Here is a 26,682-nt window from a genome sequence, read left to right on the forward strand (position 1 = left end):
TTTATGCACTTAGTTTAAAATATTTATAAGATAATGAGGTGGCATACGAGCGGCAAATGCGTTTTTAGAAAGTGAAAACTTAAGTACGTTCAAACTAACGGTAAAATCTAAAATGCCAACAGTAATTGTGCATTAATTGATGGCGCATAATTAATTAAAATCCGGCAGCAGCGATTGCCGATAAGCAGCCATTGACTGCATTTCATAATGAAAACTCACTTACAGTTACATAATTGAATATATACACACATACACATACTGGCAGCCACATACGAATGCATGCCACAAATGACCGCACGTCACAGGCATGCCGCAGCGTTCGAGCAATTCAAATCAGTTGTTCGAAGAACAAATTGGTGTCAAATCATGCACCGAAATCACGTACCAACACACACACACACTTATACTCACATACATACAATCCGATTGCATATGACCGCATAGCAGCGCATACGAGTGTGCGCAAACTCAAATTCAAGTAAATCAAAGTAATAAATAGTTTCTTGCACGCGATTCCGTTGCTAACCGCGACTTGTCGCCTCGTCCAGCAGCAGCGCCCTAGCGAGCGAGTAATGCCGGGAATTCGCACAGTCGACGCTGGTGGGTGACCGCTGGTGCGGTGCTGTGCTAGTGGCACCACTAAATATGCAAATGCGATGCAGCAACAAATGTCAAATGATTCGTTGTAAAATATGGCGAGTGAGCAGAAATAAAAATAAATATTCAATAAAACTAAAATGAGAAGAAACTTTAACTTGGGCTGCACCGAAGCCAAAATACCCTTCAGAGGTTTTTCCCATAGTCGGATTAAGCATCGAAAGCTGGAGTGCAGAATTTTACGGAACCTTCGGATTAAGTAGAGAAAGACTTTAAGTCTCATATATCATACGGACTGCCTGACGCCTAATATATTGTATTTAGTATGTCTTTGTTTTGTCATAATTAGAGCAGACGCTTCGGTGACAGCTATCCATTTGCCAGAGTACAGACAAATGAGTGCTGTAAAATTTTTCACCGAAAAAATATGGACAGGTGAAGTTTTTAACTTTTCCCTAATATTTGAAAAACGAGGGCATTGAAAAAATACGTGCTCAGAGTCTTCTATGCACTCAGTACACGCACGGACTTAGGTGGTGATGGAATCGGAAGAGATAGCTTCTAAAGCATTCATGACCACTCAGTATTTGAGTTAGGTCAAAGTCTATGTCCCCATGTTATCCACACAACCAAAGGTTGTCGAGACTAGTCTGTGCGTCCATCGTCCCTTGATTGAGGTTAGCCACTGGTCCAATTGCGTGAATTCCGCTCCCATAAAAGGGTATGACTAGATCTTTGATCACGTAAATCACTTTATATAAATATACGTGGACTGCAACGTTATCTTTTGAGTGTTTCAAAATTCATGGCAAACTTAATGTACCATGTTCAGGGCATAATGAAAATCAATGAACGAAAAGTGTAAACGGGTTGAAAATAGAACAACAATTTAAAAATGCCAGTTTATTGGTCGCACACTACATTTGGTTCATTTAATTAAAAATAGTGCTCAACAAAGGGAGCTCCAAAACGGTCATGCTTTTAACAAGCGAAAAAAAATTACTTTCGATATTTTACGATTCAATATTTTTAGAGCTGAAAATAAGTGCCAAAGTAATCGCTACCATTTGTAATACACTTCTGGCAATGATTTTCCCGCTCTTCGAAACACTTTTCACAAGCACCCATTGGGATGGACTTCAGCTCCTTAAGCGAATTATTTCTCTTACATCAACTTAATATGGGTTCCACTCCAATGAGTTGACTTATTTGCATGTCAAACTTAAAAACCTATGTCTCATCTGTAGTTATAACGCTCTCCTTGAATGTGGGATTGGATTTCGCACGATCAAGCATGTCCAAAGAGACCTGTTTATGGTACCCTTTTTGAAAAAATTGAGCTTTTTTGAGATGAGGCGAGTAAGAACGCGTTTCATACTCAAAATATCCACCAAAATCCTTCGAACGAACTCGCTAGAGATGTCAAGTTCTCTTGCCATCTCTCTAACACTTGTCTGACGATTTTCAAGCAGTATATCCTTCACTTTTTTAATATTTTCATCAGTCAAAGCGGTCGAAGGCCGCCCAGAACGAAGCATGATTTCAACGACCTCTGGACCGTCTTTGAAGCCTTTGCACAACTCGTAGGCTTGTGTTTTTGATAAAACTGAATCATAGTAAGTAATTTTCAACATTTGTGACGATTCGACATTCGAAATTTGGTTATAAATACAAAATTTTAAGCAAATTCTTTGTTCGATATACGCAGTAGTGAGTTGCGATTTTTGCAATTGTCACGCCACAAAATGCGACTCAGATAAAATTTTGACAATATTAAAGGAGTCGAAGAGCAACCACCATCGAAGACGGGCCGATTGCTAGAAAATTACGCTAATTTGTTTCTTTATATTTTTCTTTATTAATTGTTCTTATTAAATAAATTTAATTTGTTTAACGTAAAAAGAATTGTATCATTGCATTTAACTGATGCGTATGACACAATGGATAAAAAGGAAAGGAAACCTATTTTTATTAGCTAAGTATCTTCACGAAAATTAGCGTGCAATTTTGTTTAAGGAAAAGTTCCAATCCTGTTGTCTAAACCAGCCAATCAAAATTTTGAAAATGGTCTTTTTATAACCTTTTCTCCTCTAAAAAAAAAAGCACATGTGAAGAACTTCCCTGAAGCCGAAATAAATGTTTTTTTTTATATTATTATTATGATAATAATTATTCGATAAAAGCCATTATTTTGAACTTGCTGACCCGAAGTTGGTTACCGTTGAAATTTCATTTCGCTGGCTTGTTGAATTTCAAGGTTCCAGCCAAAATCTCTGTTTTGATAAACTCTGTTCCACAGAAACTCCGGCGCTGAATAGGATGTGATCGGGCTTTCGGTTAAGCTTTTCATGGTTTTGCTTTGCTGTGAGTTTCTTTTTTAAATAATAACTTAGACATGACGTAGACTTAAGCTTCTTCAATAGTGATACCAGCTGTAGGAGCTGCACTGAAAAGAAAGTGAATTCAACGCCACCTGGAATCTGAAAGTATCACCAAATAAAGTACAAAATTATGCTATCGTTATTTTAAATTAATTTTCTCGAAATTATTTTTTACTGACCATTTCGTAACACCCTTTCAAGTCGCATTGACAGCGGCCGTAAGCAAAATCCAAAGAAATACCGCAGAACCGCTCTTAACGGTGGATTTGCCTGCTTATGCTGTTTGATTTATTTACATTTTGTTTTCTTTTGATTCATTTAATAGATGCCGATTATATTCGTTTGATAAATCTGTCAATTAGTAACTGATTTAAGCCGATAATCGTCACGCTATTTAATGATAGAATGCTAAATTACAAGAACACACAGCTTCTAGTAAAATATATTAGTCGAGCAACTCAATTACACAATTCTTGCTCAAGCGGTAATAATTTAATTGCCTCAACTAAACGGCTGATATTTCTTAAGCCTATGACAAGCGTCTCATTAATTATGTTTTGTGTGCTTAATATTTATTGAGTAAATATATATTTTTATTATATTGAGCTGTTGTTTCGGGGTTTAGGCTAAATAATTGTAATAACTTAAAAATTCCGTAATATGTGTTAAACTTTTTGGAAGCTTTCTAAGCAATTGAAATATTCTCTCAAGTTGAAGTTGAAAGAAAGTTAGTGAGGGATTGTAATCCATTTATAAGTAAGCCTCGTAGAAAGTGGTCCATATAAAAGTAGTTAGCGATTCGCTAAACTTAAGAGAGTAATAAAATAGTGAATCGAACAGGCAACTATAAATCTAAAACCAGAGGGTCGTGACGTCAGTAGTTCAGTTTCCTTTGAAAGAACTAGTTGAATACGTCATTTCAGTGAACCGAGAACCATACAAAAGCATGATAAATGATTTTGAATTGAAACATGAGCAACATTTGCCTTTCTTTTGGTTTTAGTATGGCATTTTAGGTTAAGTTAGAAGGTTCATCTAGAGAGATTGCACATGCACAGCTATAGCCATAGAAAGAATAGACCTTCTTTATTATTTCTTGAGCTTACTGTAAGCCGTTTCGGCGATGATACTTGACAATACCGGATTTTGAGATGAGTTTGATGATGAGAAACGATTCGTAAGAAAGTGAAAAACATTGTGTTCAAGCAAGCAAAGGGTTTTTCTGTAGCGACGCTACAATGTAGACCGATAGGGACAGCAAACGATGTCATATTTTATCTAGCTCTTTTGACATTTTTCTTCAGAAATATTTGAGATTTCATCATGCAAAGATATACGATCCAACAACGAGTTGAAATTATTAAAATTTATTACCGAAATTAGGAGTCAGTGGCCTCAACTTTAAGAGCACTACATACATCCAATTTATGGTCGTCATAAACGTCCTGTCAAGTGGAAAAATTTGCATCCACATCCACAGTACAAAATGTTCCCATGCCAGTGAGACAAACTCTCACACGTCGTTCTCAAGCGTTGAGCCTACATCCTTACAATCAAATCTACGCAAGAACTGAAACCGCTTGACCGCCATAATCGTCGGCAGATCAACAACTTGAAAATGATCTCGACTTCAGTGATGCGACTCACTTCTGGCTAAACGGTTTCGTCAATAACCAAAATGTCCCTTATTGGTAAGGCAGCAATCTACATGTACTCCATTTGAATCCCGAAAAAATTACGTTTTAATGTGGTTCCAACAAAACGGCGCCGCCATCCACACAGCGAATGTCACAATCGATTTGTCGCAGTTAGAATATTTCCTGCGGGCCTACGTTTATGGGCTATGCCAACAAGCCAGCGACGATAGCTGGAATTCGTACGAATATTGAACTTGAAATTGCAGGAGTATCTGCCGATTTATGCTTGAAAACCATCGAAAATTGAGTTTATCGGCTGGACGTCTGTAAGCGTAATCTTGAATAAAGCTTAATACTACAGATATTCAATCTTACATCTGAAAAGTGTAGCCAACGAAGTGTGTTTTCCTCAAGCAGCTACTTTGAAGACTCTTCTCCTTCCGGCTTGTTTCATTATCAAAAGTGAGCTTGGAATTCCCGGCAGAAGAGCAAAAAACAAGTCGCACACAAATAAATGTTTCAACCGTACCAAAAACAATAACAAAATGAGAGCAATGTGAGAGAAGCAGAGCTACAAGTGGATGCACAGAGAGAAGGCATGCGCCCCACCATATGATTGGTTACTACCGCAGTAAAATGATTATGATAATTCATGTTGCATACCAGGCGAACAGCAAATAACAGCAGCGACGGCGGCGACTGCCACAACAAAGACCATACATGAGTGCAGCACGTGGTGGTAGGCGACAGCGCGCTCTGTAATGAGACTCGCGCATATCAGCTGCCGGCTGAGTAACTAACTGCCTGCCCGGCCGTCAATCGCAGTAGCTGTAAATGCAGCAATAACAGCAACAACCACTCCAGAAACCATAGTAACTAAAGGCAAGCGCAAAATGGCAGCAACAACAACAGCAGCAGCCACACACATCATACTAAAAAATCATACAAGTGCCACGGACCATCAGCATGCGGCGCTGAAGGTGGGGTAAATGTGACGCTTAACAAGCAGCCTGCCGTCATACCTTCACACACACATACACCCGGTGTACATACAAACGCACACACACTTGCCGCGCTGGGCGCGCGGCTTGTTCGAAAGCGCCTAGGAAGCCCCAAAACAACGGCGACCGCAAAACAATAATAACACTAAAAATATACAAAAAAAAAAAACGGAAAACAAAAGAGGCAGAAACAACAACAAAGTCAACTCGGGCAAACTACACATAAAAACACTTGTTCTGCCAGTTAGACAGTAGTGGCTTGGGCGCATGGGCGGAGGTGAAGGTAAGGGCGCGCGAACAATCAGTGGCTCAACAGCTGACAGCTGCCGCGTACGGCGCGCCAAGTCAAGCGCAATTTCACGAAATGAAACATTGCATTGGCAGTGGACATGCAGGCAGACTGGCAAGCAACCTGACAAACAGAGAGACGAACGCGCAGCGTCACAGCGCGCAATGCGGCAACCACAAAGGCGGCGTTGGCAGCCATTGCGGTCAGCCAGGGGATACTCGGTCAGGCGCGCGTTGCAGCGATGCGCTTGGGCTCAATTGTCGCCGCTCATCATTTGTTGTTGGCTGCTGGCAGTTTGCGCCGCACATTCTCTCCACCAATTAAAAACGCATCAAAAGCGCACTAAAAACAAAACTGCAGACAAGAACATGAACAAACAACAACACCAAAGCATGTGAAAGACTAAACATGAATAGCACATAAGTGACAAACTATTCGGGCGCACAAAGAGACGCAAGCAGAAACCGGCCTGCCGCGGTGACAGATCGTGTGGCGAAATACCCGTATCATGGACGGACGGATGGACGTGAAAGCGCTTGGCCAGTGGAAATGCAAACAGAAACTAATTTAGTGCAACACAACGAGAGTAGTTTGAGCTGTGCCACGCCTGCATGTGCTTGTAACAGGAGCAATCGCAGCGACTGCCGTCGATCGGAATGCGCCACAAATATTCGCAAAAAGTGTTTGCGGTCAGGCGAGTCAACCGCAAACGACCACACAAAGCAAGATATTGTGGCTAGCGAAGGGAAAAATACCAAAAAGCTAAATAATTATTGAGTCAAATTGAAGAGAAGAAAAAAGGTTTTACTAACCGAAAGTATGCTTGCCACAGCATCACACGTTACTGCCTATAACCGCAGAATGCTTGTGTTGTTAACCTGACTGTTGTCAACTTGAACCCAACCACTTCATACAGGCGGAACAACAGCTGCAATAATAACAATAACAGCAGAAAAAATGTTCGTCTCATCTTGCATTTCAGCGTAACCAATCGACAGGTATAACTGGTGAACTTGAGCTTCGCCGCTGCGCGCCGCAAGATCACGTCGACCGCAAATGCATAATTAGTCGCGCATTCGATTAAACACACATTTGAGCATGAAACATAAAAGCCATCCATACATGCATACATATATACCCATGCACAACTTGTAGCAAGTCACCAAAAGGGCAGAGGAGCCAGCAAGTTCAAGTTAAAGTGGTGGCGCGTATCTCATATCAAGCGGGTTCCACCAGGCGCAAAGAAACGCTCAACCGGTGTCTTGCAAACTTTTCATATTTTTAAGTTTCTCTTTGCTTTGCCGCGCAGAATTGAGATAACTTACTAAGTGATAAAAGCCAGAAAGTCAAACGGCTGATGAAACCTTTGAAATATTGTTTGTTCTTTCATTTAAGAATTCACAAATAATGCTTTTTTTTGCTTTTTTTTCTTTGCACAATCTACCTAACTTAACTATTATTTTAACTAAAATGTAAGCCGAATTGTTGTCATATTATTTGTAGTTCTCATATCATATTATGATAATATAACGGATGATCCAAGGTGCATGTAGAGGTACATTTTTCTATATCGTTTTTTTTTTGACAGATCACGCGTATTGTTCGGCGCGTTCGCAGCAACTCGGACTGACATATGGAACGACTTGGCGAATTTTGTGTCGATAGCTTAAATTGAAAGCGAACAAAATGCATTTTGTGCAAGAACTGAAGCCGCTCGACCTTCCCAAGCGACATCGCTTCGCTCTTGAAAAGTTCCAAGAAGACTTGACGTTTTCGAGCCAAATTTTGTTCAGCGAGGAGGCCCATTTCGAGCTCAATGGGTGTGTGTGTGATTTGAAAGCTGTCACTTCATCAAAAAAATAAACAACGGTTTGGTGTGGCTTGTAGGTCGGTGAAATCATCGGTCCATAATTTTTTAAAAATGATGCCGGTGAGAAGATCACCGTCAATGACGATCGTTATCTTGCCATGACAACCGACTCGTGATTGGTAACAAATCCCATAATATTTAATTGTTGTACTCGAAATCTACGTCTAAAAATTCTATCGAACTACTTATTGTTGCAAGAAAAGGTTTATAGAATAATAGATGGGATTTCGTTTCCTATGACCAGGGGCGGATTCACTTTTGTTGATTTTTTTCAACGGAATAACACCTGTTTGAAGATTTTGTTTTTTTTGCCATATTCAAGCATACATCGAATGATAACAATTCCAAGAACTCATAAGTACTAGGTAACCATGGTCTCGTCCCACTTTCTTCAGCAAATAACTTTTATATTGTAATTTATATTGCTGATAATTAATACCACACCGACAATTGGTGTCGGTATGCATGCTGTTCAACATTTTTAGCAACTAAAACTATAGTTAGCCACCCTTACCCCCATGAATAAAGAAGCCGCTTTGTATTTTAATTATTTCTGCTACATTTTAATAGCGAAAGCATAGTTAAGTGATATGAAGCCATGAAACGATGCGTATGTATTATTTCCCTGCGGTCCAGTATGATTAATTGTTGAACCTAGAGCAGCAAATATAACACATACGAGTATCTATATAATATATATATGTGTTTACCGACATCTGCAAATGACTTTTATCATGCATAGAGGGCAAGGATATTTACAAAGGGGCGACCAAAGCTGCGAAAATAAAAAAGAAAAACTTTGGCGTAATTAATTTCATGTGATACGAACGCATATACCAGTATATATAAGTGGTACGTACTCGTGCATAAACTTACGACGGGATTACACTAGGCAACATTTAGCTGAGAGAAGTAAGTTTTGGCAGTCTGATGTTTAAATGTTTCTTGTTATAGGAGACAGAAACAGATTATGTCCAGTTAAACTATCTTAAATACCAGGGCTTTGAGAGGAGTCAGATAGGGAGAGTTTTAAGGAGGTTGCATATACATTTTTCGACCATTATTCGATCCTTAAGGGGTTATATAGATACTAATTATTTGATTCTAAAATATTTCTAAAAAATTGTCTGAAATTGTCTTAATTTCTCGAGGTCAGGTAAAGCCTCTCAAAGCATGGTAGTCATTTCATCTACTTTTGATTATTTATACGAAGTTCTGCTGCCAACGCGGATACACCGTTTTTCGAGAGATTGCCGGATATCACGACGTAATGGTCGAATTTTGAACATTTTTTTTGAAAATTTCACAAACTCTAAAAAAATTTGTATCTTTGGAAAGAGAAAAATTTGGAATAAAATATTTAATTTTTTATATGAAAAAATAAAAACTATTGAAAATAGACAGTTTTTTCTCGACGAAATCCATCTAACCCCTTAATACTTCTTAACTAACTTATTGTTGGATTTTTTGCATTAGAAATATTTTTAAGGTTATTTTCTGCAGTAATAACTTCGTTTGTAATTTTTTATAGTCGAGATTCCAACTCACAGGCGTTATAAGTTTTGATCCAAAATAATGTTCAAGACTCCGCAAGACTTAAAATTTCCATCTTTCCTTATTTGAAATCTCACAGTTGGTTCAGCCACTTCTTCAACAGAGAAGTAGAGTTCGAAAGTAATAAAGAAGGCTTATAAGACTAGTTGAAACAAAAAGTTGTATTGTGTAAACGCGGTATTATATGATCAACTTTACTTGACAGCAACAAGCCGTAATAAAATGAGTTACAAAGCTATCAATGAAGTTCAGTATATCGGACTAGCGAAAAACATTTGACACTGTTAACTTGTTTACCGTGCTATAAGTAATACAAAATCTCGATGATATGCATAGGCGTTTAAATCTTGACCTCCCAAACGCGGAACAGTCAAGAAGGAAGTGTTGACTTGTCCACAATTAGAGAGAGGCTAGCCTTACTGAGAGTAAAGAGATCACTAGATCTCCTGCGATCGATTTTGCAAAGATGAAATCGCTCAAATTTTAACTTGCAATAATATTAGTATGATTCTTAAAAAATCAAAAATCTGTTGGAGATAAAGAACCCTAACGAGCACTACCCTATCCGTAATAATCAATTTGGCCTGAGAGAATACTTAGGTAGATCTAAACTAATAGTAGTTTAAACTAACCTCAAAATCCTTAATATACAATTTAAAAAAGTGTATTTGAGACATTTTTTCTACTCTTTGTCTTATACCAATTAGTTACCAGTGAATGTCACTCATTGACATATGTGTGGTAAAACCCAGATCCACGATGAACACTGTATTACTCATACTCTCTTAAAAAGCAATTAAGTAGCCATACATTTATCTGCGTACCCCAATCGTTTGCGAACAAAAGCCATAAACTGTTGACGCTCCCCGCGCTACGCCTCCTTTCCAGCGCGTACACTGAAACGCTTTGTGTCACTTGACCCCCAAGCGAACTGTCGCGTAGCCTCACATTGCACGCGCTTGGTGGGCGCCAGCAAATTTTTTGTTGCTATTTTTGCTTTGGCTTTTCAATTTTGTGCCAATGTTCGCCAAAATGCTTTGGTAATTGTTTTCCTTACTTAGGCATTTAGATGTTTTGATAAAAGCGTGCAAGTAAACTAGTGTAACGCATGCGTGTGTCTGTATATGTGTTGGACATACATATTGCCTCCATATAAATATTTTGAGTTATATGGATTGTGAGTGTATCTGGCATTGGCGACTCGACGGCGCTGACTGACTCTTTCCAAGAAATGAGAAAATTACAACAAATACAAATGCGCGAGTGATGCGAGGGTGTCTACGAGCTGGCCTATGAGCATGTGACCTATTTATGATAGTCTAGATAAGTGTGTTTGGGTATACTTTTAGTTTTTGGCTCATTATATTTGGCATAGCCAGAGATTTTATTTAGTTTGCATTAAGTGAAAGCCACAGATGTAATAATTGACATGATTACATACATACATATAAAAACTAGGGTGTGCCATTTATAGATAATCGTGATAGAAGGTAAAAAAAGAAGGATATTAAAGATTGCAATGACATGGGAAACAATAATTTTTGCTTTAGCTTTGAAAAAATATACTTTTCTTGTTTTTTAATTGAAAAAAAAAATTGCTTCAAAATGGCACACCCTAATATAGGCGCATGCTGACGTAGAGCAATAAAAAAGGTTTCGTCGAGATAGGAAACGTCCTCTCAGAGACGTTCGATACCAAACGAGGTTCCAGACAAAGCGAACCCTTATCGAATGGCTTGACTTCTTCAATCCATTGCTGGAGAAAATAATTCGAGCTGGGTCTGGTTGTGAACGAGGGCAAGACGAAATATCTCTTCTCATCAAACAAACACCAACAACAACGTCAGCCTTGAAATCCAACGCAGAATAACTCTTGACAACAGGTGCTAATTGCAACTGAGTAGACCACTAAGAAGTAGAGTCCTCTCTCGACGAACAAAGACCAAATTCTACAAGTCACTTATCAGCTCCGTCCTGCTATATGCTGCAGAGGTATGGATGATGACAACATCTGATGACTCGGCATTACGAGTTTTCGAAAGAAAGGTTCTGCGGAAGGCCCTTTGCGCATTGGTCATGGCGTATACCGCAGTCGATGGAATGATGAGCTATACGACGACATTGACATAGTTCAGCAAATTAAGAGAGAGCGGTTACGCTGGCTAGGTCATGTCATCCGAATGTATGAAAACACTTTAGATCTGTGAGTATTTGACGCAGTACCCGGTACCGGGAGAAACAGAGAAAGGGGAAGATCTCCATTCCGTTGGAACGATCAGCTGGAGAAGGACCTGTGTACAGTTCGAAACGCCAGTTTGCGTCAAATTGCGAAAAGGAAGAACGACTGGCGCGCTGCCATCCCAGCAATGAGAATCCAACTGTTTAGGAATAGACATCATATTATGCCGAAGGTATGTATACTTGAAAACCTGGCCTTTAGTAAAGTTCCTCTAAAAGTTACCTCCTGTGCTGCTGGGAACCTTCTTATAACCATTAAGTATCAGCTGGAGAACGAAGATGACCAAATTTTTCTCATCAAACATCGAAATCGTCACTTCTCTAGGCAATATAAACTCGACGAAGGAAGCGGTTTCCTCCATCTGTTGGGAATAATCTGCTTATCCGACCACGATCTGATTGCTTGGTGTAACAGACTAAGCTTGTATATTCTCCGTCTGCCAATGAGTGGATCAACTCCGAATGTGTATTAGAATTTCAATGAGAAGATTCGTTATTGCCTGCCTTTGGATAGCAGCTATCTAACTATTTTTCCTAAAGTTATCTTCAAAAAAGCTTCGAACATTTTTTTTATTGGAAAATTCGGTGCACTGGTGGAGTAACTGTCTGTAGACTATACCCGTGTGCGAATGCTTAAAGCAACTTTTGAAAATAATTCAATTGCAACTTCCAACTACGTACGCCGTTAATAAATCAAACGGAACCTACAAGGCATATTTTGTTAATTTTTTTGAGACAGGTGGTACTTAAGCACATATGTGAATAATTATAAATTGGGCAGTTGAGATTCATACAATTTTTAATATATTTATATAAATCTTTGCACATATGCACATATGTATGTACATATAAACGAGTGTATACATAATAAGTTTGGCTAAGAAATCACTTAAGTAGAGTTCTTAGAATCATCTAATACAGTGCGGCCCATTAGCTCAGTTGGTTAGAGCGTCGTGCTAATAACGCGAAGGTCGCGGGTTCGATCCCCTCATGGGCCACAAATACATTTTTAATTGAATTTCTGCAGAATATTGTAATAAAGTTCTTTCCAGAGCCGTTGACATATTTTTTAAACTATTTTTTTAAGGGAATACACGCATATAGAATAATATTTCTAAAGCCTTAAGTTTTTTTTGTGAGAAAAATTTACCAAAGAGTGGAAATCTATAGCTTTTATAAATTTTTTTCACAAAATAAAATTTTTTCATAAAATAAATTTTTCATAAAAAGCTTCAAGCCTAATATCTTTCACTTCTTTATAAAAACAGCCACTCCAGTGTGTAGTAGAACAATTACATTTATACTACAATTTTCTTTCATCTTTGGACATACATACATAGCTGCATACATGTAAAAGTAATTGAAAGCTTCTTCCTCTCTCTCTCTACACGGTTAGCAGCTGCGAATATCTTTGCACAAAACGACGCCACTTGCAGTGTTTGAGTTCAAAATGCATTAAATAAAATTTAATTAGTTTTGTGGTGGCGACAAAAACGTAATGAAAACCAACAAGTTGACAAATATGTAGAAAAGAAAAAAATACAAAAAAGATTCTGTAAAACAATGTGTGTAAGTGAGCTAAGGTGGGTCAGTTTCTAGCAGTATTTTTAAGCACAAACTCTTTATAACAAAAAATTACGGAAAAAAAAACAAAAATAATTGGTATTAAAAATTTTAACTATGCTTAGCATTTCATTAAAATTTAACTAGAATTTTCCAAAGAAAAATGTTTTTAGTAGCCAGTGGTAGCGGTCTACAAAAATATTGATACCTTCTTCTCAAAAAGGGTATCGAGGATTTGAATACTTTTGAGACAAGCACGAGCTCTGAATGAAAAAATATTGAAATGTGAAAAGTTATTGCAAACATTTAGTAACAATGTAATTGTAAATTCAACGTTACTCACTCCATCCGCAAATTTTTTTAGTTATATTCCTGTGAAATATTGTAGAAAAAATATAAAAAAATCGACAAATTTTGCTGCTCGCAATGTTTAGTGGGAATTTGGAAAAAAATATATAGTCTGCTGTACTACACAGCTCTCCAGAGAGTTATCGATATTCAACACCCGATATACCGAATTTTCCAGTCATCATAGCACTTGGAAAAATCCTCAGAGCCTTCTTCGATTCAACTTTTATATTCTCAATTGAGTCAGAACGTTGTATTCGGAGTGGCCATGTGAATTTTCTGAATAGCCAGAAGTTACACGAAAGTAAATCAGGCGAATGTGGTGGTTGCGGCACGATATTAGTTGAAAATGTAGCGAAATGATCACGGATAACCAATGCAGTATGAGATGGTGCATTATCGCACTTCGTTGTTCAATAAATTCCGACATAGCAAAAATCGAAGAATTCACTTTCAGAGCATCACAAAACGACGGGTATCTCAAATACTAATGAACATTTTGACGTGAATTTTAGCATAGATGTCACTAACAGTACTACCAACTTACAGAAAGAAAATTCAAAGATTCGAAATTGGCGTCATTGATGACAGTATGATCGCTCTTTTTTATACTGGTGATCCAATCTAGTGTATACCCCTATGGAGTTAGGTGAAATGAAACGCGTATGTCAAATTTAATTATTTGAAGGCTTCGCGGTAGGTACCAGCCAGCTAACGGTAATGAACTTATACATACATTTTATTGTAGCTATTTGTGTTTTCTTGTTTACTGTCATTTTCACATATTCTTCTGCTTTTTAGTTATAGCAATTGTTTTGCAAGAATAAAAAATTCAGGGAGAGACAAACTTTGTTTGAAATTGATATAATATAAGTCGTAAATTAATACAAAATTTATAAAAAATAATTCAATTGGTGTTATTATTTTCGGAATAGTCGACTAGCTGAGTCAATTAAGTTGTAAGTGGTCTCAACGTCTTTTGGTGTTCAAATGTACTCAATTTAATTATAAATTAAGTCTACAACTTTGCTAACGTCGTTTTTGTTTTTTTGTAAATTTAAGGCTTTATTGTATAAAAACGGTCCAAAAGTGTTTTTCCTTATTCCCTCAAAAAGCAATGAACACACGTAATACTTTATGATCAATTTTTTTGTAAACTAACACAAGTTGCTTTACAAAAATTTTATATTTTTTTAATACCTAATAGAAGTCATATAGATGGTAGTAGCGGAGTAATAGTATTATGTATGTAGGTGTCAGCCTCAGTAAAGCGTGGACGGGTCCTCAGACACACTTTTCTTGGAATTAAAAAAGAAAAGCAAAATTTCCCGCAAATGTTGAGAATTGAGCTCAAAAAGTGACATTTTCAGTTGAGAATAAGTTTGGGATGCAAACAGATCTCTAAAAATATTTTGATGGGCTAATGTTGACACAAATGTCCAAGATCGATATAAAGTGATTTAATCGACCAGTGCTTGACCCCAAAGACATCTATTAGAAAATCATATTTAGTGATTATATGATATGATGATATAGTTGAAAAGCTTTCTGCAAAGCAAATAACTTCTGTTGGCTTACATTCATTGCATCAAACTGCAAAATTTTATTATATTTGTTTTTGATATTTTTCTTTAATAGAAATTTTAGCTTTTTTAATATAAAAATAAATTCACTAGAATAACATACATCCACAAAATATATGTGCTTCGCCATTTTAATTACTCCTGTGTGCATAAAATATAAGTAAATGTGGCACTTGGACTTCTGCCGTCCTGTGTGGCTGACATTTATTTTCAACAATTTCTTATGGAGTTATTTAACATATATACATATATCAACATGTATATATATACATGTGTTTAGTCAAATATAGCTGCAAGTTGCTACTGTATTGCAGTTGCAAGCATAATTGAAAAGTTGCACAATCGTCCCAGTGGCTTCAGACGCATAAATTAAAATATAACTTTCGACCTTATTCCCAGAAATTTATGATACAATTTAGAATTTTAATTTACAGTCGCACAAGGCTTATATAAAAATTGGTTAGTAGTACTTGTCAGACATTTATTAGCACATTTTTGTAAAATATGAGTCTATAAATGCCTGAGAGATATACATATGTACATATATTACATCAAAAATAATTAGCAGTGAGTTAATATCGGTTATGACCAGTCATTTGTAAATCGAAATAGGCTAGAATTTCTTTGGCAAATTTTATTTACTAGGTACAATAAATTTCTTTTTGCATAATAGCGCTAATTAAATGCTTCGAAATATTTAGATTTTACTTAACACATTTCGACATTTAAGCAAACTATCGCTATTAAAAAAGTAAAGCTTTAGAAAGAGAAAAACTATTTGAGAGTTGATATGTCTCCAAAGATAGTTTTTTGAGAATATTTACAGAAGGCAATACAACAAAATATTGCTTATATGATTCATTGCTTTCGTTGGAATAAAAGCTTTAATCAATAGCTGAACATTTATATTTCTTTGATTTAGACTGTGTCCGATTTCTAAATAAGCAATTTATAAACTAATGATTAAATATGAGAGAATTTACTTTAATACGTCTTTACTCGAATACGTCTGACTGGAAACTTTTGTCAAAGCTTAAATCAATGAAAAAATTTAGAAACTATTTGAAAGAAACCTTCCCCACCAACTCATGCAAATAAATTTTGTTGAAAATATCTAACAGAAAGCTGGTCAAAGCTGTGGTGAAAGCTGCACTCAGTCGATAACCAAATAGTTGATTTCATTTCTATTTAATATCTTTCTTTGCGTAGTATATCCGATAAGGTAAGTGAGAAAGTCACTACTAACTATACCCTGAACAGAGTATATTAAGTTTGTCACTAAGTTTGTAACACCCACAAGGAAGAGTCGGAGACCCTATAAAGTATATGTATAAATGATCAGTATGTCGAGCACAGTCAATTTAGCCATGTCGGTCTGTCCGTCTGTCTGGTTATATACGAACCAGTCCCTCAGTTTTTAAGATATCGCTTTGAAATTTTGCAAACGTCATTTTCTCTTCAAGAAGCGGCTCATTTGTCGAAACTGCCGATATCGTACCACTATAACATATAGCTGCCATACAAACTGAACGATCGGAATCAAGTTCTTGTATGGAAAACTTTCAAATTTGACAAGATATGTTCACGAAATTTGGTATAGATTATATTTTAAGGCAAAAATATAATCTCCGAAGAAATTGTTCAGATCGGATTACTATAGCGTATAGCTGCAATACCAACTGAACAATCGGAATCAAGTTCATGTATGGAAAAATTTCACATTTGACGTGGTATCTTCACTAAATTTGACAATATAATTTCCGAAAAAAAATTTCAGATCGGATTACTATAGCATATAGCTTCCATACAATCTGAACACATAACTACTAACAGAAATGCACCTGAAGGGTATTTAGCTTCGGTGCAACTGAAGTTAACGTTTTTTCTTGTTTTGAAATAATTTTCCTAAAATCTTTTGAAAAACTTCTGACTGAAAGCTCTACCACAAAATTTAATAAAATGAATGCCGTTGAAAAACATTTGACCGAAAGCTCTTGTGAAAGCTCTACTCATCAATGGCCGTAAAGTTCTGCAGACGAAAGTTGTAAATTTAATTTGAATCTGAATTCGAAAGAACCTTCCTAAGCATCTATAGATATGTATACACTATTAAAAACTTATTGCACATTTTATTATAAACAAATTCCAAAATATTTTTTAAAATAGTTGGTTTGTTGACATTGTTATTGATGATATCAATTATTACTACATTTTTAAAAGATATTTGAAGCGAGTTGTTTTTGAAAATCCTATTCTAATAACTATTGCAGCTCGGCAGTCCACAAAGCCAAACAGATTTAAATTTGATCATTCATTTGTGATATAACATCAAGACCCCCAACACAAATAGAAGAAAGGCGCAACATTTCGAGAACGGTCGAATTTATATTTTTAACGGAAGAAATATTAGGCCTCAAACTGCATTGGCATTTTTATTAAGTCACATATGTATACCAAGTTTCATAACTAAAACCAGAGAGAATGCCAATTTTGTTGTTTTTGTTTTTTAAACATATATTAATAGCATGCATATGTGACCAAAATATCATTTGTAAACAAATAACCGCACATATGATATTTGCATCGAAGTATTCAATATTAGCGATTTGTTGTTGCCTTCGTTGTAAATATGATCGTCAATAACCGAAATATTATTAATCGCGTCTTTAGCAGGCACTTCGGTCACGTACAGATGAGGCGGTCGGAAATTCGCTGAGTAAGCTTGTCTTTTTGCCAAATGCAAATAGCAATTGAGTGGCACACATGGCACTGAACATTACTACCGAATACCAACTATAAAAACAACAATTACGACTGAACTTATGCGAACAAGCAATAAATGACAAATTCGAATGTCAATCAATGGTTTGTGTGGCAACTCACCAACACTGGTACGACAGTGTTTGCATAATGAATGAAGTGCTGCATATGTGCGCGCTGTTGGACACGGCGTATGATGAATGCGAATTGTGGGAAATATTCGAGGAATTCGAAATTTTGGAAAATAAATAATACTAAAAATGCAAGATTTGTCCATAAAATGAGCTATTGACATTGCTTGTGACCTTCAAGTTCAATGTTGTTAATAAAATTCGATATATTACTTGATTTTCAAGGCGATATTATTTGGTCTAATGTTGCAGCAAGAATTTGGTTATATTAAAATAATGGTGATAAGAGGAAAATAGATTAAATGAAGTGGTTTCAAAAATAATGTGAAATGCACGAGGGAAAAATGTTAAACTAGACGAAAATACCGACAAATTTCAGCAATATTTAAGAAAGAGGGTTGCCACATATCACGGATTAAAAATGCACTGATCGTCTTTAAGTGGTTACATGGTTGTATGGGTTTCCGAAAACCGATTTTTTTAATACCTTATTAAATCTACAATAACTGTAGGATATTGTAATAAATTTTCAAGTTGATCCGCGCCATCTTTAAACGCGTTTTACTTGAAACTGTGTTTTTGAAGTCAGTTTGCAAGATTTATCGCGAACTACTCAACCGATCTTCATGAAATTTTACACAGATCTTTGAGATATAATTCTTAAAGACTTAGACGAAGGATTCTTTTTTCGAATAAAACTATTTGAACAAAATGTCTGAAACTGAAATTTTAATTTTTTTTTGTTTCTAAAAATGTCTGCCAAAAATCCAAATTTCATTTTTTTTTCTTCATACAAGCTCTAAGAAAAGAGTTTAACTGAAAAACGTAGTTTTTCACTTTAGATAATCATGTAAGGAGTTATCCTGTCAACAGGGGCACATCTTTTTTCAGAGGGGTCCCCGGAAATGGCGTCGCAATGGCCGAGTTAAAAATATTTTTTTACAAAAATTTCAGAATTTCTTTGTTAGTAGTGTATGTTTGTAACAAAAAAAAAAAAATTCGTATCAAATATTTCATTTTTTATATGATAAAAAATTGTTAAAAAGGCTGTTTTTTACCCGAGGAAACCCATGTAACCCTTAAATCAAAACTAAGTACAACTTTTTCAACTGCCTGCTGCAAAGTTAAGTCAATTTCGAGCTAGTAACTTCCACTTAATAACGTCCTGTTACTAGCCGGTGTTTAGCTGTGCGTATATTGAAATAGACAATCAGCTTCCTTTGAATAAAGGCAAATGATTCGAATCCACCTGACCCACTTTCGTCTAACTGTTTTATCAGTGCACGCTTTGATTTGAATGCTGCCGGTTATATCATTACTTTAGACGCAATATACACATTCGCACATAACTGTATATTGTATATGAATATATATGCACATGCACACTCTTGCTTTGGTGGCTGCAAGTGGCTTTGTATGCTAGACTTTGTGCATGACATTTAAAAGCAATGCAGCGTTGGAACAGCTCAAAGCCAGGGAGTTTTAAATACAAAAAGAAACAGAATCCTAGAAAAATGCCGTTAAAAAGTGTTTTGCGTTCAACGCTGAGTAAGAACATTCTGCCGCTCCAATAAGCAATGCGTCCACAGATCTGGCTGAAGTCAAGCGCCGCTTTTGGCATGCTTCAGAGTCAAAGCACTCACATGCTTGTATGTGTGAGTGTGAACATGGGCTTTCTGCTGCGGAGATAATCACCAAAAGTTGGTACTCGCATGACAAACGTTGCCAGTGTGTTTGTTGCAACTAACTTTGCTATCTATCGCTGAAGTATGCGGAAAAAGTTGTATGGAAAAGGATTTGCTTCGATGCATTGATAAAATTATTAACTGAGAATGAAGTTGGCATTGTTGAAATTCCGAAAGTTTTTTCCAAAGCAGTTTGATGGAAAATTGAATTAGCGTAAAGTGAACAAAGTTGTCTGATTGCTAAACATTTTTGAGATTTTCTTTGAAAGAGAAATAATCATTTGGATACAGAAATAATACAACTTAAGTGTAGGCAAACTACATACAGCCAATTTCTCGTTATTACCAATTCTTTATCATCAAGTTAACAAAACTAAGGGAGATTCAAGAAAGGAAATATAGGAAAAATATTTGTATTTGCATCGGTACATTATTTATTACCAACTTGTCCGTAAGCCCTGATTCACTTTAGTTGCTGATTAACGAGGATACTATTTGTGTATATTAAATCTTTACATATTTGTATGTGTGTAAAACTATTAATTATTTCATAATTGCTTTCGATTTGCAAGTGCTTTGCTTTGTGAGTGGCGAATCGAACAAAAAACTGGTATAAATAAGGTAGATGTATAACTGGTTTAATAACTAGAATGACAAGCGATTTGATCACTTTAATGGAAACTATCTACAATTTTCCAAAGCTTTGGAAAGTAACGGAATAAATAATAAATTGCATAAATCGTACAATTTTTGACAGTCTGTTCAAATCAAGAGATATGGTAAGCAGCTACACTACTTTAATGGAAGCTGTTTTCCCCATTCTTCAAAGTTTTGGAGAGAAAATAATCGAATAACTGCACTTAAATCATATGTACAGAAACTGATATAATCAAAGGTTAGAAAATAAACAGTTATACCGCTTTATACCAAAACTATCAAATTATGAACAATATCATATCCATTTAGCCCGTTTTTTGTTGTGATTTTATTAATAATTTTCAAAAGTTAGCATAGCTCAAATATAGCGAGCTGAGAAGTGACGAATCGAACACGTTTTAAAATTACCAAATAATTCACCAAAGTACAAAAATTTCCAAGGATTCATTTAACTACCTATTTGTTCATTGCTATTAAAAGATATATAGTGGTCTATGTAATCAGCTATTCGACTAATAATCATGGAATTTTGACACGAACATATGTACTTATATATAGGAGTGGCACATTCAATTAAGCTCGTGAAGTCATTGAAAACGGTGCTTGAAAATCGTCGTATTGATATCGAGAGACATTTGAGCTAAGGCTAGATTTATTGCAAAAGAGCGGAATCTTTACTAAAAACCACGTTGAGTTGCGATCGCAAAAGAGAACTTGACAACGTAGCTCAGGAACGTAACATGCTATCATTAGTCGTAACGAGACATGATTTTATGTGTGTATGTGACGTCGAAACTGTTCAACAATCTGGAAAATGACACTACAAAAATTACCTGAAATCGAAAGAACCAAAACACGCTGAAAATACTGAAGCCTAGTCAACTTAGCCATCACAGCCGTGGCTTGTGACAGAGGTATGTGTAATTGAATTACGCGTTGGCATACTTGTATTGGTTTAGGAGCTATTTTGAAGGCGGTAATAAAGATTTGTTATAGTAGTACGTGAAAAAGGAGATTTTTTTTATCACTCCGAGTCAAAATAGTTCATATGGTATTATGTATGTTTGGATATCTTCTTAGATCCATGCGACATTTTTTTTTTGGCTTTAAAGCATAATAAAGATTTTTAATGAATTACGTGAAAATAAAAGTTTTTTATCAGTCCGGGTCAAATTTTATCATAAGATATTATGTGTGCTTAGATATCTTCGCGATTTGGATTTATACGATTTGTGTTTTGGATTTGAAGGCTAAACAGTTTAGTTAAACAAAAAGTCTCCTTATTGTTATCGACAGTACTTTGTCGAATATTTACTAGCGAAAAAAATGTTTTGATGACTGAGAGTAATCTTTAAATCTCTTACAATAATTAATCAAATATTAGCAATCGGTAATATCGATATTTTACAAAATTATTCGATTATATTAGCTATCGATAATCTCGATAAAAATTGTACAATGCTTTATCGGCTAAATGATAAATTTATCATATCTAACGCTTGTATTATGTAATATGCATTCGTGCGATACTTACCTTTCACATGCACGATCAGTTATAAATAACAGCAACAAACAAGTTAACGATAAATTATCTGAAAATAGAAGAATAAAATTGTAAGTTAATTTACTCAGTATCGTAAGTTAGTTAATGTCATGAAACAAATTTAATATAGTATTCATGTTTGTTTTTGCAACCATAAAACATAAACATATAATTATTATGCAATTATCGATATTATTATTTTTAATAATAATTAAAAAAAAACAATAATTATTTCATATAATCTTCGAGTAATTAAATATAGTATATGAACTTAAATTAAAAAAAAATTTTTTTTCATTTATTCATTGTAATGCATGGTAATGACAAAATAATTGCAATTAAACCCAAAATGAGGCAAATACAAAGCCAGTTAAAGCTCAGTGAATGCGCATCAGAGTTGCCACATTGCATTGAAAGAAAGAAGGAAAGAACAAAAGTTATAGCGAGATCTAACAGCAATTGTGCCAGCATTTGTACATCTATTGCAACAAGGAAATGGAAAGAAGGCGACAAGTGTTGTAACAACAAATGCAACAAATAAATAATAGAAATAACCGTGTGCCGAGGTTGATGAACTGGAAGAAATGGCAATGTATTTATGTTGTGATAGTATTAGCGTATACCTGTGTGTATGTGTGTTGATAACTATTTCTGCGGTATAATCAGCGCGCACATGTTGTTGTTGTGGGCCTATTCTATGAAAACATTTCACACGCAAGTCTATTTGCACCTGCGCTGCGACGTAAGCGCCCCACACGAGCCACACAAGCGCTGGCAATTTCCACATACACACAATAGCATACATCATACACTAGGCATTTGCGAGTACAGCGAGTAGATAAAGCACACAAAGCGCAGCAGGAAGAGCAGAACGGCTACAATAAATGAATATGGTAGTCATAGAAAGGACATATCTATGACTATGTTCGGGTGTGCGTGTGTGGGAAATTGTGTCGTTTGCATAGAAAAATCGCACGTGCAAGCATATGCTCTACACAAACATGAATTTAGCTGTTATAGCTGTACATTGGTGGCAGCATGTTATGCAAATGACATCGTGAAATTGTTGCTTATAGGCAAGTGTAATTTACATCATTACAGTCACTCTGGAAATTATTCATGTTAGTTATTTTTTGTGATTTGATAAAAGTAATATATAAAATTCAGAACATTAAATATTATTATTTCTGCAGAGAGAACTTTAGAAATGCTATCGAACGGCTTTTACGGGCCTATACAGTTAGAATTTTCAAAAAAATTATAATTTTTTATTTTATTTTCTAAATGCACATATGTATATTTTAGAATACACACACAAAATTTCTTATCGCCCCGGTGAATATTTTCAAAGTTACGCGCAAACTTAAAAAGGCGTTTCAAAGTGCTTGGAAGTGCAAGGCCAAACTTTAAACGTGTTCTGCTCAAAATGGTGTTTTCAAAGTCGGTGACTAGCACTACTCGGAAACAGTTAAACCGATCAGTCTCAATTTTAACATGAGCTTAATATATTTATTTCTTAGTAATTAAAAGAAGACTTTTACTCATCGTTAAGCGCCTTTTTGTATAAACAATTTAGGGCCGAAATGTTGGTTAAAAACCGATTTTTTCTTTTGAGAAATCGCCAATTTGTCAAAAAAATTTTATTTTGCATATTCTTTCTATTTGTCTTACTACTTCTAATATTTCTCAAAACATCTTTTTTATAGGAGCTTCAAGAGATCAACTGTAGGTTCTTTCCAAATAAATATTTTTACTAATACTAAATCTAGAAATACCGTTAAAAGATACCATAATATGAGTACAAAATTTTTGATCAATAAATTTAAAAGTTTTTTCGAAAAAAATATCTGGAAAATTCGCTTTTTTAGGCCTTCTAACTGTATATAACCCCTTAAGACCTGGATTGTCTCTAGATAACAAACAGAATGCTTCTATAACTATACATATATCGATATAATAAAAAATAAATTAATAGACAGGGTTGTATATGTACGTCAGTCTACAAATATTAGATTCTTGCTACAATTTCATAAAATGTCTTCGCAACATTTTTCTAGAAGCAAAATATTGTGAATTTGCTGTAAATTATACCTGAGTTCGGAGCAACAGGAAAATTAACGGCAAGAAGTAAAAGAGAAAAATTTTTGTCCAAAAGTCTGTCAGTTTGATAACCGAGCAGGGTTGCATCCCAATTATAATATGAAATAATTAAAGGTACCGTTTTGTAAGCATAATTTCGAAGCCATTTTTAAATGTTTTGAATTTAGCAAAGGAAATTACTTTAAAAGAACGTTATGAATGTCAAGATATCATATTTGGAAATACAAATTTCGAAAATACGCCAATTGAATATTTCTGAAAACTCTTTTGTTTCTTAACCTTCTTAATTTTGTTGATACTTTTGCTTCAAGATTAACTAAGATCATGAAAATTTCCGTTATGTTTACTCACCTCAGTTGCCCCTTCACTTCATTTTTGAAGTTCAGAAGTTCGTAGTCACAATGAAGAAGTTGTATACAAATAATTTTTAACTTTTGTTGTTGGATATTTACACAATTTTTTTAGATGTTTATAAAATTTTTCGGATATTTATAAACTTTTTAGATATAATAATTAATAAATTATTTGAAAAACAGTATAACTTGAGAATGCCAACCTTGGGAAGGATTTATACAAATATATCAAAAACTAATACAGAATTTTTCCATTTTTTTGCTGCAGGCTTAACTTAGAATATACTAAAGCTTCACAGAGGCAACAATGCTCTGAGCGGCAGATAGGTAGCATGCAGCCGCGCCTACTCCACGGGCTCTAATAAAAATGCCGCACAAAATAATGTTACTGCGACTACAGTGCTCCCATTTTATTGCAGGGAGCGCAGTAAAAAAAAAAAACGAAAAAAACGGTAAATAGAAAACAAAACAGCAGACACAACAGTGACGTTAGCTATAGCTCAGACTGTTGAGGTAACGACAGCTGCCATTGGCTGTTAACAGAGTTGCACCTCAAACGCCTTTCGACTATGCTGATAGTGTTTTCAAAATACATGCATACATCTTATGTTTTGGATAATAATTTAGTTGTTTAAATATTAAGGGTATGCATAATTTTTAAAACTTAAATTTTAAAAAAATTTTCATTTATAAAATTTTTAAATTAATGATTTTGCAATCTCTGAGAAAAAAATTTTTAAATTTTGTAACAATTCTAAGTTTATAAAACCCAATAAAAGTGTTCAAATCATAATTATTATGGAGCTACATTGAGTTAATCAGCTTTAAAACTGTAGCAAGCTCTGTTGACAGAGTCTTGAAAGCTCTCTTCAAAGCCTGTATAACACTGAATTTGGAGGCATACGCATAGAAAGCAGGTGATTTTTCGATAACTAAACTTTTTCGTTTTAAAATCTAAATTTGGAGAGGATTTTAACAAGGCAAGGCAATAAACTTATTTAGAAAAAAGAGTGAAATTTTTTTCTGTTTCGAAGAGAGCCTCTATGTATACCCTTTTTGTGGGTCAACCCTAACGCAAATATATATGCTTCTGTGTATATAGGTGTATGCGTAAGTGCAGGTGAATGAATGCATCACTTATGTGTTTATGTGTGTGGGTGGCAAGTGGTATCTATTAGCACGTTGATGACCTGCTGTCATACGAAATAAGTCACGTTTCAGCGAGATCTGGCAACGTGTGTGCTCTATTTTGTTGTTTTGTCTTCATTACTGAATGGCAAACGTATACACACACACGCATAATATAGGATTAAGTAATTTGCTTTTTGTTTTTTAAAATATCCGTATAAGTGTATATGCAAATTAGTGCGTCTAAATGCCTAATTGAGTCAAGTTTCTGTCTGAATACCAGGTAAGTCAAAGAACTACAATTTAATAAAGTTAAAAGTTCTTTGTACTTGAGTAAAGGACAAAATTGGTATATGCATGGCTTATTGGCCTGCCAGATTAACCCAACCAACAAAATAAAAATACAGTAATCATGACTATGTGGTTAGTAATAAAGCTATTGTTTTATTCTAATATTTTTGTCCTATTTAGGACACTAACAAATACTCTAAACTTCCTCAACTTAGTCCGAGCATTTATCGAGTTTTTGATTTTACATAGTTCTGGATTTCAAAACATCAAGGTGTTGAGGGAAATTTTATTTTGGCACTTTCGAAAATTGGACAAAATAAACAGAAATATCAATACTGGGGTAAATGTTGACTTCGTGGGGTATTCATAAGACTCATATATTCTTACAAAGTCCTATAAATATATTTAGTTTTCCTTTCAATTTTAATATTAACAATTTTGTATACCTCTGTTGGTGGAATGCAAGGTGGGTGCAAATTTTCTCACACATTCAATCGGTAAGAGCTATATTAATAATATCAAGAGATGCACGTTTTCTCTTTCGAAGTGCAAGACTATGAGGACTATCGTTTATTAGGGTGGGTCTTTATTCAAAACTCAAGGATTAGTTATTCATTTTATTAAAATTTGCAAAAATGCATAAGTTTTGGGCAGGAAGTTGGAAGTCGTAAGGGTTGCGAAAAAAAAACATATATATATATAAAATAAAATAGAAAAGAACAAATTACATAAATATGTATATATGTATAATAGGGTTTCATATAGCAATCGAAAAATTTGTGAGAAGTGTTGCCACCTAATTAAATATATAACAGTATTTCATATAGCAATCGAAAAATTTGTGAGAAGTGTTGCCACCTAATTAAAAATATATAAACACATTTTTACAAAATTTAGAAAATGGATAAATTTTTACAACATGTTTTTGTATTGGATATGAATAATTTTCAGTAAAGATTTAGTTGTTTTTGTC

At 35.1% G+C, this 26,682-nt stretch overlaps 1 protein-coding gene and 1 non-coding gene across 7 annotated transcripts in view; one reads left to right on the forward strand and one right to left on the reverse strand.

Moving 5' to 3' along the window:
• Positions 1-26,682, reverse strand: part of LOC108971038 (Ca(2+)/calmodulin-responsive adenylate cyclase) — a 131,527-nt gene that overhangs the window by 46,949 nt on the left and 57,896 nt on the right. For all 6 annotated transcript variants that reach the window (XM_018936817.1, XM_018936816.1, XM_018936812.1 and 3 more), the window contains exon 3: positions 21,829-21,886. The gene's annotated coding sequence lies outside the window, so the exon portion shown is untranslated. The remainder of the gene's footprint in view (positions 1-21,828; positions 21,887-26,682) is intronic.
• Positions 12,492-12,565, forward strand: Trnai-aau. Its single transcript has one exon. It is a non-coding gene; the product is annotated as a tRNA-Ile (tRNA).

Source organism: Bactrocera latifrons, unplaced genomic scaffold (assembly GCF_001853355.1).
Source record: "Bactrocera latifrons isolate USDA-ARS-PBARC rearing strain unplaced genomic scaffold, ASM185335v1 scaffold_32, whole genome shotgun sequence".
Classification (NCBI taxonomy): Eukaryota; Metazoa; Arthropoda; class Insecta; order Diptera; family Tephritidae; genus Bactrocera; species Bactrocera latifrons.